Genomic DNA, 19,093 nt, shown 5'->3' with positions numbered 1-19,093 from the left:
GGCCAAAAGGCAGAAGAGTGTGGTAGACGGTCAAAGATAAGCAGGAAATTAGTGAGTGATATGACAGATAGCTGATTTGTGAACTGTTAATGTATTATGAAGTAGTGTTCCTTAAAGAGGTATGTCATGAACTATTTTCTAAATTGGAGCAGTGTTAGGTTGCTCTTGATGGTTGCCACAGGGCTGTTGTTCCAGATCTTAGGTGCATAGATGAACAAAAACCTGCTGCCATGTTTTTCTTTCTTACAGAATCAGGATTTTCTCTTTCTCTGCATTGTGAAACCTTTAGACCCTGTTGGGTGCATCCCAGTAGTGCTATTTCTTTATGTACAGTATTATGTTTTATTGTGGTTACAGTATTTTTCTTTTCATGAAAGAAAGATACTGGGCTGGACATTTGTGTATTGCACCTATTGTTTTATTGCTTAAGCTCTGAGTGTCTTTGCCCCCAGCGGCGACTCCTCCGCTATGGCGGAGGAGCGGCGCTTCACCAAAAACGTCAGGAACGGAAAAATCATACAACACTTGTTTTATTTCTCCTTTCCTGTCGTCTTGGGGTGGCCTTGGGGGTGTGATAACACTGAGAGAAGTGGTGTGTGCACCTCCTTCACTGCACATGACAGTTTAGCAGGCCATCTCAGGCCAGCAAAACCGTCGTGGGCAGTGAAGCTCTCTCCAACCACAGATCCATTGCTAGGGTTGGAGAGAGGAGGTACAGACTCCCAGTCTGTCCTGGAATGCTAATCGAGAGCTGTGAGAAGTTGGCCTGATGTATGATGTCTCCAATTCTGGGGGCACCTTGTATCAGTCCAAACAATCCCTTAAGGTGGTGGTTGTAAGTCTACCTTAAAGACAAGCTATCCTAGAGGTAGCATAGACTAAGCAGCCTAAAGGCTTAACTCAAGAGGGCATGTGAAGCCAGCTGTTTTACCATATGCAATCCTGTAATATCAAATGAAAGGACACCACACAAGTTATATATTATAAAAATATATGTATTTATTCTCAGAATAATCCCCTGTACTCTTTATGAGTATAGGAGCACAAGCGTTTAAACAAAAGCACAGTATAACATATGAAAGTTGCACTATTATGGATGAGGCCGGTGGCCACTCAAACCATATATCAAAAAAGTGGTATAAGTATCACTATTCGATCAGTGGTAAGGCCTAGGGCCTGGGGAATTGCTGGGACTACACTGGACTAACAGCAGTTAGGACGGGAGTAGCCCGCGGTAATCGAGTGCAGCGCTAAAAGCACACGCATGCACCAATGCAAAGTCAATGGTGCGTAAAAGTTATCGAGTTACAGTTTTAAGAGTCTTCCGACTGGACTAGAAGGACAAAACTTTAGACTTAGACACTAGAGGTGTAAACCACTACAGGAGCATCGGCGTTCAAGAGTTACCTCACCCACAGCAAGCGGGTGCACAGGTGCAAAAGCGTGTTGGGTCTCGTCGTGTAGATCTATGGAGTCTGGAGAGGAAGCTGCTGCAGGCGGCCAGAAGAGAAGAGTCCGGTGTGATCCAAGGGCGGATCAAAGATGTAGAGTACCTGAAAGCAGAGGGGACAGAGTCTGGGTCACTAGCCAGTGACCAGGAAAGAACCAGGCAATGTCTGGTGCAATCAGGTGGTTGTTGTGAAGCTTGTCTCCGCTGCCACGTGGACTCTGGGGCATCGAGGACGTCCAGGAGTGGATCACTAGCTTTCCCACAAAGGTTCTCGCTGTGGGCGGTGTCGGCTTCCGGATCGGAGTTAACAGGCCTTGGCAAATGCAAACCATGCAGGATTCAAAGATTGCTTCTTACTCGGACCAGCAAGGTCAGAGCGGGTGCTCCTTTTCAGGGGAGCGAGAGCCAGTCTGGAGCAACCAGACTAGCAGAGCAAATTCAAAGGTTCGTCGGTACTGGGGCCACTAGCCAATGGGCAAGCGACCGGACCAATGCGTCAAGCAGAAAAATGCAAAAAGGCCCCATGCAGCACTCGGTGAGTATGGAGGGGTGAGCTTCAGTGCAAAAGCTGCTCGGGGCTGGAGCTTCTTAAACTCCAATGCACAGCTTCAAGGGAGCCTCGGATGCTGCACGGTCAGCACTTCGGAGTTTTTCCAAGATGGCCGGCCCCACGCTTCAGGTCACCTCCACAGGTCTCAGCTTTGCAGGGACTGTGGATAGAGCTGTTGGAAGGCAGAAACCCTGGGTCTTGTTGATCTCTGTTGCTCGAGTTCCGGCAGGAACTGCAACAAAGCAAATGGTGACGTGCTGGATGGTGCCTGTTTGCACAGGGTGGTCACTCCTTGACCACAAGGGAGATTCTTCAGTCTTCCACATCGAGTGGGATGTCCAAGGGTCCAGAGTTTCATTTCATAAGTTTCAGTCAGGATAGTCTGATGTGCATCTGCACAGCTCCTACCTTTATTCCAAATCAAGGGGCTGGATTACCTGCTAGGTCCCTCCTATGGGTGGGACCCAGGAAGGGGGTGGTTACACCCCTTTCCCTTTGTCCAGTTTCATGCCAGAGCTGGGGCTGGAGTACCCCAGAACCGGTTTGACTGGATTTTGCATGGGACACCTTGTGTACCCCAGGCAGTGTCTAGTTTCTTTCAGCCCTCCCTGCTCCAATCCACTATCTCCTGTCTGGGGTGGTGTAGCACCTCCCTGTGACAGGAAACCCTTTGTCCAGGCCTCCCCTGCCAAGTTTTGGTCAGCAGCAGGAGGTCAGACTTGTGTCGGGGCAGCAGCATCCATTTTGTGATGCTGAGGTTCTGGTTAGGATTAACCGCGTTTTAAGTAAAGTAACATGTCTTCTCCCTCTAGAAGGGTGGAATGCTACCCCCATTGCCAGAACTGGCGAGGGGGTAGTATTCCAAAGTGTATGACACCAAACACGACATGTTTTGATAAAGCCAAACCAAAGTTAGCATTAACCGCGAGGATTATAAGGCACTTAAGAGTATATGGTATGGCAGTATCAGTGGAACAGCAGTAAGGAAATGGTTCCGAACACTGCAGAAAGGCTCAGCTCATGCTAGAGCACCATCTTACATAAAACCAAGCGCTCTGCCTCCAGGATTGTAAAGGCCTGCCATAGGAGTGACTTATAGGTGCATATGTGTCCAGATATAGGTTTAGACATAGGTATACTATATCTAAGCATGGGGTGAGTACACCACCTTGCCCCAGCTGAGTGATCAGCCAGTTGTGTCGATTTAAGTGACCAGCCAGGGGTGGCAAAAGATATGCTGCAGCCCCTGGTGGCCTTGGATGCACCTATGCCCTGGGCACCTATAGTGCACTGTACAGGGGCTGATAAGGTGTCCAGTACCAAATTGGTGATGTACCTATAGTACATGGAGTCCATTTAAAGAGAGAGCAGATAGCCTGGGGCCCTGATTAGCAGGACCCCAGGCCAACTAAGTCGAAAACCAGCAAAACACAAGGCAAACAAATCTGGGGTAACCATAGTCAGGTATCCACCTTCCTACAAGAGCGCTCAGGACAATCCTGAAGCTGTTATCATGCAAGAGCATCTTCGGGATTGGCCGCAGGGCAGGCAGGGAGCCTGTGCCATAAGAAAAGGAAGGAGTAGAGAAGTGTGACAAGGGACGCGGCCAACTGAAGGTAAGATTTTTTTAATTATCATTGTTTTTTACTCCCCCTCCCTTCATGACCCCTATACCCCCTGTCGCCCCCGCCCACCCCGCCACTCGTTGCAAACACTGGCCGCTATTGTATGCCCAACACTACAAGCTTGAGACACCTTGGACTGCTTGCCCTTGATCTAAGTGCAGAGGGGGTGTACTTAGTCCAGGTTGCAGTGCCATTGTGGGTCTGATATCTGGATACCAAGGGTAATCAGCCCCTTTCACCACAGTTGAGACCAAGTAAATCCTGTTTACCGTGTGGCATCCGTAGCTGGCTCTGTCAGTGGACCTGCTACAAAGTGTTTCCCCCGAAGAGTTTTTTCATTACATTCAGTAGTCATTTCATTGGAAAAAAAGACTGCTACAGCTGCAGGCTTACTCCCACCAATATATTGGATGCTCCACAACAACAGAAAGTTTACAGGCAAGCTACCAAACTTCTAGTGACTCTCTAACTAATTTAAAAGACATAGACAATCTGATGTTTTCTTTATCAGAAGACGTTTGATTGCTAAATTCATGGTAATGATATGCCTAATAAACCTGCTGCACTCGCTGATTTGACATTGACTAATAATGCTTGGTGTTTTCCTGCATATCATACTTATCTATTAGCATGTAACTTTATATATACTGAGAGTTTATTGTTCTATTGATAGATATTTCTAAATATGACAGCCACATTCTCGCACAGTGTGTAATGTGAGGAAACCAGCATTGTGATATGGTGCTGCTATATATTAGTCAGGCATCCAAGTAATTGGCTGGGAAGAGGTTGCTCTATTAATGGTCATAGAAGGTAGTAAACGCAGGCATTGATGGGCATATAAATGCTTGCCTCTGGTGTACCCTGGCAAGCTTATTGTATCCACGATAGGTGGTAACTTCACCATGACGTGGGCTGTTCAACTGCGCAGGAGTGATAACTCCCATCCTGTGACAGTTAACGCCAGGCAACAGTGATGGACAAGCTGAAAGTTTCACACAGAGGTAACACCTGGACAAACCTATTTAATTGTACACAGAAATGATTATTAATTAATAAAGTTAACTGACCAAAACAAAATAGGAAATAACGCCGAGATTTCCGTTGTAAAAGTTGATGCCGTTTCGGCCTGTGAAAGTATTTAGGCCATCATCAGGACCAGGTTACTAATACTTATATTACAGTGGCAACATGTTGCAACCGTCAAAAAATCCAGACGGGGCAAGGTCCAAAAGCAGTTCTAGTTGGACCTAAGGAGGTTCTGTTGGAAGGGACGGATTTGGGAGTCCCAGGGGATCCAGCAAGAATCACGAATAATAACTCTCAGTAGTGATAAGCCAAAAGCTGCTGATCAGTTTACTTTTAGAAGTCAGCTGGAGGCATGGCCAAGCGCAACAGAACCTCCTCAGGTTCAACTAGAACTGCTTTTGGACTTTGCCCTACCTGGATTTTTTGGTGCTATTTCCTCAAGGATACCCTACTTGATTACTTTTTTATTCATTATCATTTATTGTTCGTTTATCCTGACTATGTAAATTTTACTTTCAATTCCTCTTTGTTGTGCCCCTGCCTGTCGCTGTTTATACTTTCTCACGTGCCACTTGTGCCATCACAATTTTTCATGACCACTTGTGCACAGTATCCCACAGGTTACATGCCATCTAATTTAACGCAGTGCCACCCTTCCATATGTTTGATTATATGTAGCTAAATATGACAAATATATCAATTTACTAAAATACAATTTATGTTGCCAAAGCATGTTGTCTCCCTGGTTTTCTCCCCTTTTTCCTTCCACTCTCAGCAATTAATTTTTCTGCCTGAAACTGACCTTTAATTAATACCCTATGAGACATTGTTGTATATTATAGATGATTGCCCTAGTCTCTTAAGGGTTTATGGGCTACCCCCTGTAGTCTGATACTGCTCTCTTAAGGTCAACAGGGAATAGAAAGCCAACTGAGAATTAAAAAAGTTACGAAATACGAAAAACTTTTTACTTTTTCTATCTCTTTTCCCTGCATCATGAAAGTTTTTGATTTTGTAGACTTGGGACCACATACCATGATATAAGATTTCTTAAATTTAACTTTTAAATCAAGTGATGTCATAATATCCATAAAAGCATCGAGAGATTTTTGGAGACTCATAGCAGCCCTTGCAAGCAGGATGATATCATCAGCGTATGAGAGTAGAGGGACAAAATGCTTTCCTATCCATGGAAAATCTAACTTCTCTAATAAAAAGGCCTCTAGCCAAATTGTATATATGAGAAATGAAAAAAGGTGTTAAAATACAGCCCTGACGGACCCCCTCGCTTGGAGCTATTTGCTGTGTAATCTCCCCCATACTACCATATCTTACCCTGACTGTTAGATTTGCATGTAACCTATGTAGAAGGGCAACCAAAGCTTCTCCTACTCCCATGTCCCCCATCATTGCTCATAACTTATCCCGATTGACAGTGTTAAAAGCACTCGATAAGTCCATGAAGGCCAGATGAATCAAACTCTTCATGGACCTCCTGTACTTGCTGACAATTAGACACACGTTGAGACACTGTTCAGTCATGCCCATACCCCGTCAGCAGCCATATTGTGTTTTTGAAAGAATCCTATTTGCGTCTGACCACTCCTCTAGTCGTGCCAAGAGAACCCTACCTACGAACTTTACTGTCACATCAATCATTTGTATTAGCCTATAGCAGTCTAGGTCACTTCTGTCCTCCTTTTTATAGACCAGGAGCACCACGGCCTCTTTCTATGTCATAGGCAGGGGCCAATAATCGCCACTTTAAAAACTGTTAGTTAAAAGCGGGGGCCACAAGGCAGGGTTGTCCTTGAAAAGGTCCAGAGGCACCCCATCGGGACCTGGAGCTTTCAAACAAGTGCCCTGTGATATTGCAGCCTCCAACTACTTGTCAGATTTTCACCTGAAATGCAGCATGGAGGAAACACCTTACATATTCTGCATGACACACTGCTTGTGCCTATTGTATTGCTTATCTTCTAGTTCTGTTCAGCCTCCCAGCAGCATTCAGTATGGTTGACAATGAGGTTCTTCAGTTTCTGTCAGCATAATGAGACTTGACAGACCTGTACTAAAATGTTCTTCCCTTTGTAGGAAGAATTGCCTCAATTTGTCAGGATTTTAACTTCCATGCCACAATTGTTTCCTTTAATGTACAGAACACACCATGATTCTTCTCTGCCTTGCACATTTATTTTTTTCTGTGTGAACTTGCTGAAGCTTCTGCAACCACCACTCTCTGCAAACAACAGAATGGCACTTCATCACTAGACAGATAACAACGATGATTACCTCAGAAGAATGCTATTATGGTTTGACCTCAGCAGAATTAAAAGTTCCTCGGTAACATTGAAATTATGGTGAATTCTAGGAAGACTGAATTCCTCCTCCAGTACTTTGACTAAGCAGTTCCAACACAGGTGGTTGCGGTGTAACCAGCTGCGAGAGGTGTGGTGCAGCGGCCAGGGCAACTGACTTCGGAGCACAGGGTTCACGGTTCGATCCTCGGCTCTGGTGGTGGCTTAGCCCAGCACCATGTGACTCTGGGCAAAAGCTCACTTAATTTCCACAACGGCCCCCAGCGCCTAAGACCCTTAAGGGTGAGTAGTTTGTGCTTTACATGGATTTACATTTACAAACACACCAAAGCTCATTAGAGCCGTTTCAACAGAAGCAGCAACCTAAGTAACAAGCTCCTATATCCACAATTACAAACACTCCATTATAGCTGCTCCATCTACTGGGAAGGCTAACATAGCGATACAAAAGGGGATGATGGACGGAGCGTTTGAGCAAATCAAACACTCACCCCCAGTCAACTGATCTGGGTTTAATCCATCACCATTCTTTAGCCCACTCAGCCACCCCATTTCAGACATCGCTATATGCAAATCAGTCTGACCCTGTGCCTCATGGGAACAGTCCAGCCCGAACTGCCAAGCCATGTCTTCCATGGACCGGAAACAAGCATCCTGGGACCGGTTTCGGATTCATAATCCTCGTCAGCCAGGCTATCTTGAATCCAGTGGCCAAGTGAGCAAGGGACCCACGTCTGAGCATACCCTGCCACACTTAGGGCGAACAAAGCGATACAAAAGGGGATGATGGACGGAGCGTTTGAGCAAATCAAACACTCACCCCCAGTCAACTGATCTGGGTTTAATCCATCACCATTCTTTAGCCCACTCAGCCACCCCATTTCAGACATCATAGCTATTTGCAAATCAGTCTGACCCTGTGCCTCATGGGAACAGTCCACCCCGAACTGCCAAGCCATGTCTTCCATGGACCGGAAACAAGTATCCTGGGACCGGTTTCGGATTCATAATCCTCATCAGCCAGGCTATCTTGAATCCAGTGGCCAAGTGAGCAAGGGACTCACGTAAGAGCATAGCCTGCCACACTTAGGGCGAACAAAGCGATACAAAAGGGGATGATGGACGGAGCGTTTGAGCAAATCAAACACTCACCCCCAGTCAACTGATCTGGGTTTAATCCATCACCATTCTTTAGCCCACTCAGCCACCCCATTTCAGACATGGCTATATGCAAATCAGTCTGACCCTGTGCCTCATGGGAACAGTCCAGCCCGAACTGCCAAGCCATGTCTTCCATGGACCGGAAACAAGCATCCTGGGACCGGTTTCGGATTCATAATCCTCGTCAGCCAGGCTATCTTGAATCCAGTGGCCAAGTGAGCAAGGGACCCACGTCTGAGCATACCCTGCCACACTTAGGGCGAACAAAGCGATACAAAAGGGGATGATGGACGGAGCGTTTGAGCAAATCAAACACTCACCCCCAGTCAACTGATCTGGGTTTAATCCATCACCATTCTTTAGCCCACTGAGCCACCCCATTTCAGACATGGCTATATGCAAATCTCAGTCTGACCCTGTGCCTCATGGGAACTGTCCAGCCCGAACTGCCAAGCCATGTCTTCCATGGACCGGAAACAAGCATCCTGGGACCGGTTTCGGATTCATAATCCTCATCAGCCAGGCTATCTTGAAACCAGTGGCCAAGTGAGCAAGGGACTCACGTCTGAGCATACCCTGCCACACTTAGGGCGAACAAAGCGATACAAAAGGGGATGATGGACAGAGCGTTTGAGCAAATCAAACACTCACCCCCAGTCAACTGATCTGGGTTTAATCCATCACCATTCTTTAGCCCACTCAGCCACCCCATTTCAGACATGGCTATATGCAAATCAGTCTGACCCTGTGCCTTATGGGAACAGTCCAGCCCGAACTGCCAAGCCATGTGTTCCATGGACCGGAAACAAGCATCCTGGGACCGGTTTCGGATTCATAATCCTCATCAGCCAGGCTATCTTGAATCCAGTGGCCAAGTGAGCAAGGGACTCACGTCTGAGCATACCCTGCCACACTTAGGGCGAACAAAGCGATACAAAAGGGGATGATGGACGGAGCGTTTGAGCAAATCAAACACTCACCTCCAGTCAACTGATCTGGGTTTAATCCATCACCATTCTTTAGCCCACTCAGCCACCCCATTTCAGACATGGCTATATGCAAATCAGTCTGACCCTGTGCCTCATGGGAACAGTCCAGCCCGAACTGCCAAGCCATGTCTTCCATGGACCGGAAACAAGCATCCTGGGACCGGTTTTGGATTCATAATCCTCATCAGCCAGGCTATCTTGAATCCAGTGGCCAAGTGAGCAAGGGACTCACGTCTGAGCATACCCTGCCACACTTAGGGCGAACAAAGCGATACAAAAGGGGATGATGGACGGAGCGTTTGAGCAAATCAAACACTCACCCCCAGTCAACTGATCTGGGTTTAATCCATCACCATTCTTTAGCCCACTCAGCCACCCCATTTCAGACATGGCTATATGCAAATCAGTCTGACCCTGTGCCTCATGGGAACAGTCCAGCCCGAACTGCCAAGTAGGCAAGTAGAATTATTGTGAGTTGAATTGGAATTGTTAGTTGTGGAATTGTGCGGGGTGGACTTGTGTGTGGTGTGTAGTGTATTTGTGTAGTGAAAGTATGTGACATGGTAAATGGATAGGGGAGAGAGTTGCACAGAATAGATAGAAAGGAAGATAGAGAGGGATAGGTAGTTTGTGCACGAAGACAGAGGAGCAGAAAGAGTGTTTTGCAGAAAGAGAGAAAGAAGTGGAGAGCATGCCACAGATGCATAATGAGGGTGCACCTGTGTATGCAGAGGACACCTCAAGAAGAGGAGTAGAGTGCGGGTTTGAGGTATAAAATCTTGAAAAGGCATGGGAAATAAACTGTTCCCGAAGACAACAAAAGTCAGAAAGTCCAAAATAACTACTATCCAAAAACATGAGCTGAGGCAAGCAAACAAAAAATTGTGCGCACAAAGGGCATTGGTTAAAAAAAAGAGTAAGACCACATGTAATTGGGCAGGCTCCTGGGAGGGTCTGAAACACCAAAAGGCAGGAATAATTAAGCATATTCACCAAACAAAAGCAGGCATTTACGAGGGCACCAACAGGAACAAATGGGAAAATGAGATGTGATTGAATCCCACATTGTGTATACAGCATGGCTTGAAAGAGACAGTGCATGAGCACCCTAGGTGAGACCTAATAAGGTGGTAATCACTTGCATTAGGTAGGTAGATATCCCTAACATCTCATAGTCACCCTGCAAACATTCATGTTTTATTTTGGGGAAAATTAACAAATAGAATTGATGGCAAACTTTGCCTGACTTCCTAAAGCAACACGCTGAAGTTTTAGGAATAATTATGCATTTCCAGAATAAGTTTAGGGTTTAAAGTTGTGTGAATTACTTTTTTATTTCCTTGGTGTAAGCAGGCACTTTCTGCTATAGCTCTTATTTCATAACTCACATTGTGGCTAATCATGGTCTATATTGATAGCACTATAAGACATTATCATCATGAGCTAAAGTTGGTATTAGATAACAATATCTATGTAGCTTTAAATGTTATTTTCTGGCACCTTAAAAGTAGATTTTCATTCATATTTTATAATTGAAGAATCATCATCGAATGGGCAGAACTGTCTAAATAAAGAAGGTGAAGGACTGAAGCAAATGAAAATGCTACATACAATTCGAAAACAAAATAAGAGGATACATGAAATAGCACATCAAACATGTGTACTGACGCTGAGACCTAGGATTTATTAGCCAAATAATTTGAGGAATTTGTTCTAAATAAAAAGTACATTTTGGCCACGTTTTTCCAGAGCAGTCTTTAGGTCAATCCCTTAAAACTACAATTTGAGAACTGTCGACACTTCTGTGGCTTTTGCCCAATATATGTGTAGATTGTTCTGTAATATGCACAATAAACATAAATGTTTACTTTAAGGCAGATGCATCCAAACCTCGCTTGGCTCATTTGCTCTTTCAGTTTGGAACAAGGATGTATGCCACCCCTTTGAAAGTTCTCAAGAGGCTACTGTTTCCTCCTTCACCTCAAAGCCCAAGATGTTCTCTGACATTCCTGAAGTGTAAACAGCTGCTCTCCTTCCACCCAAAAAGTTTCCACGAATGTATTTCTGACCGACAATGATGTATATTAGTATGACTGATGACAGTGCTAGTGGGTAAGTGTATGTCCTGGAACAGCTTTACAGCACAGTGTGGAAACCTTCACAGTGAAAATGTACTATGTAGCAATAAGCCAATAGTAAAAGGCAATCGCCTACATCTTAAGTCCAGAAAGACATTACACAACTATTTAAATCTCAAAATAGTCAGTGGTGTGTATATATATAGAGAGGTATTATATTGTTTTTATTTGTGGTGCAAACCACATATTTTAGGCCTCTCTCTCAGGTTGTCAGTGTGTATCTTTATCGTATAATATATAGATTCAGAGGCTTAAATGAAATAGCGGTACAAAAGGGGGTGGTGATGGACGGAGCATCTGAACCAATCAAACACTCACACCCAGTCAAAAGATCTGGGTTTGATCCATCACCGTTCTTTAGCCCACTCTGCCACCCCAGTTCAGACATGGCTATATGCAAATCAGTCTGACCCTGTGCCTCATGGGAACAGTCCAGCCCGAACTGCCAAGCCATGTTTTCCCTGGACCGGAAACAAGCTTCCGATGACCGGTTTCTGGCATTACAGCCGTCTCCAGCCCGGCTTCCCATGAGACACAGGGTCGGACTGATTTGCATTATTTTTGTACCGCTTTGGCCGCCATAAGTGTGGCAGGGTATGCTCAGACGTGAGTCCCTTGCTCACTTTGCCTCTGGATTCAAGCAAGCCGGGCTGAAGACGGCTGGAATGCCAGAAACCGGTCCTCGGAAGCTTGCTTCCTTCTCCCAAAGCTCGAAAGCAGTCCACTCAAATGAACTTGAGCCACTGCCATTTTATAAAGTCCAACTACAAACGTTGGAGCAAGTTGCAATGCTGTTTTCACTATTATTTGTGCCAAATGGGCAGTTTTGCCTCAACACAAGCACAAAATAGCTACCAGAAAATAATTTTGTACAGCACACATTAGTAGGAAATAATTAACTGAAAATGCAATTTTATTTGTCTTCAGAAAAAAATATTTCAATATGGAAAGCAAAAAGTAGATGCAGCTAATTTACATAACTTCGGGTGACCTACATTGAAACAGCAGCTTTTCAGGCTATTTTGGGTGTTTGTGCTGTGTAGTGTTCTTGGCAGCTTTCCAAGGAAGATCTTGACAAATCGGAGAAAAGCAATTTCCTGTCTTGAGTTGTCCCTCTGGCTTAGAATATGTTTGTGAGAAATGAATATCTGGGGAAAGGAACAGCGGAGCGAGGGGGCTGTAAAATAAGGAGTTACAGACAGAGAAAAACAGAGAAGGCAAGAGCGATAACAGTGAAAGAGATATAAAGAGTGACTGTGATAAGGAGATACATAGTTAAAGATATGGAGAGCCAGCGAGACAGACTGTCATAGATAAGATACAAGTAAAAAAAAACAGAAAGGTAAAAATGCAAAGGTTGACACGTAAAAAGAGTCACAAAGAAAGAGGGTATTGAGATAGAAAGTGAAAAGAGACAAACTAAAATAGGAAGAACAAGATAGAATAAGAGACGGCGATACAGAGAAGATCTTTCTCTATGAGACACATAAAGAATGATGCAAAAATTGAAAAAAGGGGGGCAGCGAGAGAAAAAGTTAGAGGCTCAGAGAGAGAAAGGAGGGACAGAGGGCTAAGATAGAGAAACTGTGAGAGAGAAAGACGGCCAGTTATGTTTTTACGAGTGCATGCATTATTGCAGTCACCTCATGAGAAGAGTGGCAGCAGGGTGATATATTATTGTGTTATTTAAGTTCACTCTTCACTGTATTGCGCAACTGCAAAACATTTGGATTTGGCCAGGTTGTGCAGTGCGGCAGTATGGTAGTATTTACATTTCACTTCTTAAAAAATCTTTGAGTGATCAAATCTGCAAGGAAACCTCGAAAGAATTAATAAAGGGGATTGAAAGAAAAAGGAAGAGAGAGAGAGAGAGAGAGAGAGAGAGAGAGAGAGAGAGAGAGAGAGAGAGAGAGAGAGAGAGAGAGAGAGAGAGATAGATAGATAGATAGATAGATAGACAGACAGACAGACGCTGGCGTAACAAAAAGTGAGGGGCCTCCCTGCACGGTACTTAGGGGGGCCCCTCCGGGCTCAATCAGTAGCTCTCCCGGCCAGAGTTCAGTGCCAAGGGGGCCTCTACGAGCTAGGGGCCCCCCGCACCGCGTGGGCTGCGGGGGCCTGTGTTACGCCCCTGTAGATAGATAGATAGATAGATAGATAGATAGATAGATAGATAGATAGATAGATAGATAGATATATAGATAGATAGATAGATAGATAGATAGATAGATAGATAGATAGATAGATAGATAGATAGATAGATAGATGATGATGTATGCAGAGCTAATATTGTATGTAATATGTAACGTAATATCTCCTTGACAGTGAAGGCATCTTCATTATAAAACTCTTTTGATGTTAGTTTTACAGTGGATATTTTAAAATAAATTCAACTTACTCGAAAAAACATTTGCTTTAGAAAGTACTACATGATATGAATTGTGGAGCTTTGTGTTCAGAGAATTAAACTGCCATTCCCTTTTCATATGTCACAGTGGCTTTTTATTTCCACTCCTCCTGCTCCCTCCCACGCTCAGACTAGCAAGGAAATGTCTCCCACGCTCAGATTTTGAAGCAAACCTGAGAGACTCAGCAATGTGCTCAACATACAAATTACTGTGACTGCCGCTGCACTCATGGATGCCATTTTTAATAGCGACATTAACCGCAATGACAGGATGCAATCAGCCAATCAGAGCACATATAGAAATGCAGAACAGTGTTATACTCTACATGAGTTTTGCCTCAGCTTGATTCCCTTTGTCATAGTTGTTTTCACTCAGCAAAGCCCTTTGTCACATTCATCAAAGTTTTTACTGTTGAGACTTGGGGCCAGATGTAGGAGCCTAAATACCGGTCGGTAACGGCCGATTTCGGCCGTTACCGACCGGTATTTAAGAATTGGCATGTAGGTGCATTTATTTTACAGAATCGGTAAATTTACCGAATCGGTAAATTTACCGATTCTGTAAAATACCGAATCGGTAATTTTACCGATTCGGTAAATCCAAATGTAGGTGGGACTCTTCTGAGTCCCAAAGGCCTTACAGATTCGGTATTTTACCACCCAATTCAATTGGGTGGTAAAATACCGAATCCAGGTGTGCATGCACATGTGTACATGCACACCTATGCCATGTGACAGACAGACATGCCCTTAGGGCATGTCTGTGTGCCACATGGCACACATGCCTGTATTCGGGGTGCTAGAGGGTGTCAAAGTGACACCCCCTGCACCCTTACAAAAATCGGTATTTACAGAATCGGTAAATACCGATTCGGTATTGCCCATTGATTCCTATGGGCTTCAAGGCCCATAGGAATCAATGGGCATTACCGAATCGGTATTTACCGATTCGGTAAATACCGATTTTTACAGATACGGTAATTCAATTACCGAATTTACCTAAATCTGCCCCCTTCTATTTTACCGATTCATAAATACAGAATCGGTAAAATTCGGTATTTATGAATCGGTAAAATAGAATTACCTACATCTGGCCCTAGGTTCTTTGTACCCGTGACTCTTCATCCATGTATGTTTAGGGGTGGGAGGAAATTGTGGACTTTCACTCTGCAGAATTCTGTGGAGTTTCAGAAAAACTCAGCGTAATTCTGCCAGAAGGCGGAAAATATACAGCTGGTTCTGCTCGTGCTGCAATTTAGCGCCAGTAGTGCAAGCAGTGCTGAAAAACATGTGTGAATTGCACAAGGCATTGCATAAGGGGCACGACCATTCGTGTTGATTTTGTTGCCGCTCGAGTAGAACATTGACTTGCGCAGCAGCAAATCTACTTGAACTGCGACTCTGTCGCTGCAACCGCTCGAAAACGCTGGCGCCCACCCACATTAGAAAGCTTTGCATATTCTTGAGCCCATTCGGAGATAAATTCCCGCACGCGCTGATTGGTGGATTTTGACCAGAACTCAGTGTTAAAGAGTAAAGCAGTGGCCAAAATCCTACCAATTCTGCAGGTGAAAGAGGAATGTTTCACCCACCACTAGGCATGTTAGAAGTTTTTGTTGGCCCCAAGTCAAAGAAGTTCGTGTGGGCACCAACACCAGCGCCTGGTTCTATGTTCAAGAAAATCTTCCAGAGGAAAGAGAAAATACATCAGCCAAAGCATTTGAAGCCAGCTACTGCTATTAGCTGTGTTAACTGTCTGGTGTTTAGGAAACAGGGCAGAACTAGAGATGAACTGGCCTATAGGGCTCTCTGGCACTGTCAGATGGGCTGTCTTAATAAGGCTAGTGTATGGGTTGTTTTTTCTTGGCCAGTCATGTCAACACACACTAACCCGTTCAAGCTGACTCATCTGACAGTGCCAACGCTTCAGAGTGCCCGAGAGACTGATCAAAACTGGCTTTCTACTAAATCTGGGTCTCTGAAAAAGTGCAGGATCTAAAGTACTATGCCACCACAGTCTCCATTCTGATGATCCTGCCTTTATCAGGTATGTTGCTAATTGTAAGCACCAATTAAAGTCTCCTTTGATTGTACTTCATCACTTTTGTTTGCAACATGTACTAAGATGGAATCAGGTAATTGGTACTCCCTTGATACTCGTTTTCATTTTCATCTCTCATTTTTTGTTTTCAAATTGCTGATTTGCAAGTACAGAATGTCTTTGTCTTAAACAGAATCAAATGCAGGTCAGGGCTTACACTTGCTGGCACCAGCATTTCTAGGTTACAAACATATCACGGTCCCCTCCTGAACACTAACAGGGCAAGGGAACATCCTTACCGGCTCCTAGCTGCTTTCACCAGAAGGAAGCATACAAAATGTGCCAAGAACAAACAAAAGAATATAATTCGGCTTCTGTCCTGGAATTAATTTCAGTAGATGAATTCACTGTACTGTGCCTAACAGTACGCTTATTATGAGCCCTACACCTGATGACTCTAGCAGTGTACTAGAAGTTTAAAAGCACATGATTAGAAGACATCATGTGTTTCTCTGCACAAAAACATGTTGGGCTGAATTCCAAGCAATTCCAATGGTCAGGCTTCAGGAGTTACCGGCACCATTTAATTTCAGTGAGGCGGGTAGCGTGAGTTAGCTGCCCCATCTTAATTACAAGTGCGGAAGGAACCCCATGGATCCAGTGCATTTCTCTGAAGGCCTTCAGAATGTCCACGTAGATTATCAAGGAGAAATGGGGGAATACCAGAGGAATTGAGTGTGGTATTTCTATTTCCCCTTATAATTGCTCACTCCTGGTGTACCCTCGGGGGGCATCAAGTAATATCCTGAAATCCCCGCTAGCGTTAGTGCTATCCTGGTACTGTTAACTCCAGGTGGGCAAAATAATAGGCCTGATACAGAATACTCATAGTGAGGCCCATTGTGTCAAGGAATTGGTCAACAACCTGTAGTCCAAATAATATTGGAGGATATATATGGAAATTAAATTCTGTTTCAATATTAAGTTACTATTTGCATCTTGGTATCATGTACAAGGGGGGCTGTTAACATTTGAAAGCGGTGGGGTGAGTTAAGTGAACCACCGCTTACCATAAGACATTAAAAAAAATCTTGCAAAAGAAACAAACACTAAATCACTGGCATGCATTACACTAATATTATAACAAAAATAATTGTTACTTACCCGGGCTGCGTTCTCTGTGTCCTTTGCCGTCTGTGGCTCCACGGACACAAGTGGAAGAGATAACTTTCCAAAGCAAACCAGACGCTGTTCTCATGCTGTTCACCAACATGAGAGCAGTACCAGGATTGGATAGAGTGGGCTGGCTAGATGCTCGTTCAGGCCCCGTACACCTTTGCTTGGTCTCCCCTCAGCTGTCTAAGACAGCTGGGTGGAGAGCTTCAAAGTGCGCATGTCAGTTTGGCCGGTGCAAGACTGCCGGCCAAACTAACTTGCGCACTTTGCAGTTTTTTGGCCAGTCACTGCAGCAGCAGAGGACACACCCCTTATTTTTCTCCTGGCTCCAGGCCAGGCAGACAGCTTTGAGACACCTTGTGAAAAATAAAATGGCAATGAAATTATTTCCTTGCCATTTTATTGTTCACATTGATTTAGTGTGGCTCGCAGCGGGAGGGTGGTACAACGCTCTCCAGCCCTCAAGAACAAAAAGCTGCTGATCAGGTAGTGAATTCAGAGATAAAAAATGACTACTATGAGTGCAGCTGAATTCTTCGCTTACTGCTTAGAGGCCTTTGAAATCAAGCAGCACCTTGACAGAAATAGTGCTTCATGTTGTGACTTGAAGTCTGAGTAGTTTAGATTTTTGAGATGCGGCTAACGGTCTTCATGCCATGTGTACCTCTTCTTGTGCTATGACATTATGTATACCTCCAGAACCTCAAAGCTCTTTTCAAATGAAGCAGAGTGTGTCCTGACAAGTGAGAGTCGGTGTGCCTGAGGTGTATTGAGGCAAACCCAAACAAACAAACGAGGGCCTGCACCTTGCAGCAGGGACTGGTCAGACATCAGGAGAACTTACCTGACTTGAAAAAATGTTACAAGCTCAATTCACTCAAGGAGAAATAAATGAAATTAACTCAAACTATGAGACAAAATTCTCTTTCCTTAAGACATGAAAGAAAATTATTTATTAACAAGGCAATCTAAGAGACTGCACCTAGATGATGAGCACACTGGAAAGAGATGTCATGTACCAAATCTTGAAAGAGGTAACCCACTATCAATCAATCAATAAATCATTCAATCGACTTGGACTTGTAGAGCGCTGCTTATCACTCGTGATGGTATCCAAATGGTGGGTTCTTGCTGGGATCAGTCCAAAAGCCAGTTCTTGAATCCTTTTCTGAATTCAGGGCAAGAGGATGATGTTCGGAGGTGCAGGGGAAGGTCATTTCAGGACTTGGCAGTGATGTAGGAAAAGGAACGTACTCCACTGTTGCTTCGGTAGATGCAGGGCGTGTGAGCAAGGGAGAGGGATGCAAAGAGCAGTTAACTGGAGGGTTGGTGTAAGTTAAGGCGGTGGTTGATGTATGCTAGTGCTAAGTCGTGTCGGGCCTTATAGGCGTGCATCAGCATCTTGAATTGTCACATATTGAGTTGGTATATCCCATATTTCCGTGCAGCTCTTTGGCAATGTATTACCCAGAAAATTAAAACACAAAATGGCTGAGCTCTCCATGATTGGAAAACACAGAAAAAAAATTAGAATGAGCAGGAGTGACATCCCAAAGTTTTGTGAAGTAGGGGCTTACAAACTCTCAAGTAGTTCCATGTTATATATGAGGAGCGTATCCAGTTCTGGATTTTTCTTTGCATTCTGTGTTTTGTAGTGCAGCATTCATAAATATATACTTCCAGGATGCAAAGTTGAAATCAGGAGTGGATATGCTACTCAATCAACCAATAAAGTCACAGATTACAAACATACATTTGTAAATTAAAATGTAAGTATTGAACTCGTGTCAAAAGTGACAGAATATAAATATAAGAAGCTCTCAATCGGGATGCTACCATTGTATAATGTTAAAACATTTTAAAATATTTCTTGCGTCATACCGATTGTATTTTGGGTTTTAATACATAGTTCTTTTAAATGTTTAGAAGCCCCTGACCAATGGAAAGATGGATAGGAATTTCAAAAAGTGCATTACATTGTCATTTATTAGGTTGCTTAGATGCCACCATATGTTCTCTAAAATACTTGAAACCACACAGTCCAGTCCAACTACAATTATGACACTATGCAGATGAAATGCTGGCCAATAATCCTATTGGATGAATATTTTCATGTGAATCAGATACGTTGGAAAACCCTCTTGGACAACCACAACCACAGCAAATACGTGGCTGAGGAAATTCTTGGTAATGGTAACCTGTGCATCTA

The sequence above is a fragment of the Lissotriton helveticus genome, chromosome 8 (genome assembly GCF_964261635.1).
Source record: "Lissotriton helveticus chromosome 8, aLisHel1.1, whole genome shotgun sequence".
Classification (NCBI taxonomy): domain Eukaryota; kingdom Metazoa; phylum Chordata; class Amphibia; order Caudata; family Salamandridae; genus Lissotriton; species Lissotriton helveticus.
This window is presented reverse-complemented; position numbering follows the sequence as displayed.